The sequence below is a fragment of the Triticum dicoccoides genome, chromosome 2B, assembly GCF_002162155.2.
Source record: "Triticum dicoccoides isolate Atlit2015 ecotype Zavitan chromosome 2B, WEW_v2.0, whole genome shotgun sequence".
Classification (NCBI taxonomy): Eukaryota; Viridiplantae; Streptophyta; class Magnoliopsida; order Poales; family Poaceae; genus Triticum; species Triticum dicoccoides.
The window spans coordinates 469,056,165-469,059,825 of NC_041383.1; positions in this window are offsets into that span (position 1 = coordinate 469,056,165).

Sequence of the window (3,661 nt, forward strand, 5' to 3'; positions counted from 1 at the left end):
TAATGTCACCTAGATACTCCATTGTCACCTCAAGTATCCGTGGGCATGATTATACGATATGCATCACACAATCTCAGATTCATCCAACCAACATAAAAGTACTTCAAAGAGTGCCCCAAAGCTACTACCGGAGAGTCAAGAACGTGTGCCAACCCCTATGCACAGGTTCCCAATGTCATGAAACCCGCAAGTTGATCACCAAAACATACATCAAGTGGCACGTGAAATCCCATTGTCACCACAGATAATCACGGCAAGACATACGTCAAGTGTTCTCATAAAAGACTCAATCCGATAAGATAACTTCCAAGGGGAAACTCAATTCATCACAAGAGAGTAGAGGGGGAGAAACATCATAAGATCCAACTACAATAACAAAGCTCGGGATACATCAAGATCGTGCCATAGAGGAACACGAGAGAGAACACGCGAGAGAGAGATCAAACACATAGCTACTGGTATATACCCTCAGCCCCAAGGGTGAACTACTCCCTCCTCGTCATGGATAGCGCCGGGATGATGGAGATGGCCACTGGTGATGGGTTCCCCCTCTGGCAGGGTGCCGGAACAGGCTCCCGAGAGGTTTTTGGTGGCTACAGAGGCTTGCGGCGGCGAAACTCCCGATCTATCTTCTGTTCTGGAAGTTTTAGGGTACAAGAGTATATATGGGTGCAGGGGGTACGTCGGAGGAGCTACGGAGGCCCCACAAGGCAGGGGGGCACGCCCGGGGGGGGGGTGGGTGGGTGGGCGCGCCCCCACCCTCGTGGGCAGCCCGTATCTCCCCTGGCGTGCACTCCAAGTTCCTTAGGTTGCTTTCCTTCCAAAAATAACTTCTCCAGTTGATTTCGTTCCGTTTTGACTCCGTCTGATATTCCTTTTCCAAGAAACACTGAAATAGGCATAAAACATCAAATCTGGGCTGGGCCTCCGGTTAATAGGTTAGTCCCAAAAACAATATAAAAGTGGATAATAAAGCCTAATATTGCCTAAAACAGTAGATAAAGTAGCATGGAGCAATCAAAAATTATAGATGCGTTGGAGACGTATCAGGCGCCTTGTCGTCCTCTCTGCCCAGAAGGCGTGCTCGTTGGCGACATCCTCCGGGTGGCGCCGGTGCCACTCTGCCATGGCTCGCTCGTCCTCCTCTGCGATGAGGAGGCGGCACTGCTGGCGACGGTGTTCCTCATGGTCTAGGTCTGTTATAAGACGAGGCGGATGGGCGACGGCCTACGCCTTCTCACGCGTGTAGACGTCATGGAAATTCATCTGTGCGCGAGGCCTCTTTAGGCGCCACGCCGCTACGTCGTACGTGCGGGCGGCCTCGTGCGGGGTCTTGAACGTGCCGAGGCCGAGGCGGACATCGCCGGACCGAATCTCAGCTTAGTAGGTGCCGGAGGGCGCTCGCGGTAGCCCGAAGATCGGAGGTGGCGTGGCGGCATGGTGGCGCGGTGGTGGCAGGGCGGGAAGCAGCGAGGAAGCGGCAGAGGAAGCGGCGAGAACGTGCGTGGCAGTGCGGATAGGGATGGGAGGCCGCGTAGCGAGCGCCGCCGCAATTTATAGGCACGCCGAAAGCGGTGCGCCAAATCTAGCACGCGACCGTCCGCTTTCTCCCGTTGCGCTAGTTTTCCGCCTCCGCTGGAGCGTGCGAACACGTCCCGCACGTGCGTATTTTGGTGCCGCTGTTTTAGATGCTTTGAGGCGGGCTCTTATTTGTGGAAGATGTCCCCTCCCAGCGGTGGACGCCCCTTATCTTCTCCCGTGATGGGTGCTCCACCTCGTCTTTGGTGACGCCTCCTCTCCGGGCTACGTGCGCAAAGTCGAGTTGCGGGCCAGGCCATGAGGGTCACAATAGAGAGCCTATTTGGTGAGCGTCGGCCCCACTTGCGGCCCATGCGTGTGTGCCATTGCACGCCCTAGCCATCGTTGTGATGCCCCACCGGCTACTCCATCATTGGTGCTCTTGTTTGCTCGTGTCATACCCAACGATGATTTTCGAGACTCGGGACGTCGTTTTGATTCGAGTTGTTTCTCTTGGTCAGGGTAGTTTAGTGCTATGTTGTAGCTTATGTTTGGGGTGCGCATCCCATGTCTCTCTGCTTTAGGCACCATGTTTATGTCATCTTTGGTTGTGCCATGTGAGGTAACCCCTTTGTTCTCATTTCAACTTCTTCTATCAATGAAAAGTTACGCAAACTTTGAGTATTCGCGAAAACAAATCACTGCCTTTGTTAGGTAAAATTCCCTCTTCGCGAGCGACTACTGCCGTGCCTCGCCCAGATCTGGGATTGCTAGATCTGACGGGTGGTGGTGGCTGCCCCTCCGACGGCGTCCGATCGAGTGGGGATGGCCATCGGGGAACTTGTCCCTGTGCGTGGATGTCATCTGCTGCACTGCGCCGGGTCTTCTTTGGTCCCTTTGTCCTTGGCGAGGAAGGGCATCATGGCTGGATGGTTGTGGCTCGATGCTCCGTTGGCGATGTGGAGGTCCAGTGGTGCCGTAGGTGGTGGCTCAGGTCGCTGGTGTGCCTATGGCTGTTGTGGCTGCGGCGGTTTGTGGTCGGTGATGAGGTACGGGTGGTGGCAGGTGCCCCTTCTTCTCCCGTGTCTGAACTTGCGGTGCGTGGGTTGCTCATGCGTCTGGGGTGGCGACGACCTGGGGCTCATGCTCGGGAGGGCCAGCTGTGGTTCCTAGGCAGGTCAAAGGCGTTTGCTCCAGGTAGGTGGGGTAGGCTCGGTCCGGGTTTTGTCCTCAGTGGTGGTGGTCGTGTTAGCGTCCCATCGGTGCGCAGATCAGCGCAGGTGGACCATGAGCATGGCGTCGTGTGAGCTTGCCTGAGCAAGGGCTCGGGGCTGGCTCGCTGGCCGCCGCCCGCAGTCTTGGAGTTGTGTCACCCTCAATCCACCGGTGATTGGCTGGGGATGCAGGCATGGGTGCCTCCTACTATGGAGGCGCCTACCCTAATTCTGGAACTGCCGGGCAAGGAGTAGATGGACTGTCATCGCTCTTCCTACCATGGGCGTGTGCGTTGTAATGTGAGCGGCGTACGGTATCTCGCGACAGGGATGCCGGGGCGGCGGCCCAGGATGGAGGTCCGCATGGTGGCTCGTTGGCAGGCTTCATTGCGGTGGTGATGGCTCTTCTTCCGGATTGTGTGGGTACTGGGAGGAGTGGCGGCGGGTAGCTCGGACGTGCCTTCTCTCTTGAGGGGGTGGCATCCTAATCCAGATCTGGGGATCTGGCACCGTCACGTTTCCTCTGGTGACCTCGTTGTGGCACAGGTGAGTTACTAAGCGAAAGCTTCGTGCCTTGGCACAGACGTTGGCGATATCCATGGGTGCCGCACTCTTCTTGAAGACGGCGTTGTGGTTCTTCTCTCCACTCCGGGTGAAGACCATTTATCCGGTGTGGACTCGGCAGTGGCGTCGCTCTGCGCCGTTGTCCCTCTTGGGGGCGTTGTCGTGGAGCTCAGGTGTGCTAGGTCGTAGCGTGAAGTGTTTAGGTCTTTCGGTGCTCGTTGTTGGTAGCGTAGTCGCGTGCGTTCTGCATGTGCTGGATATCTTAGGATCGGCTTTGAAAGAGGGCTACCTCATCATCTTGTATCGTTCGGCCATGTACCTTTTCGGATGTCGCTTTATTTATAAAGCGGGACAAAAGCCTGTTT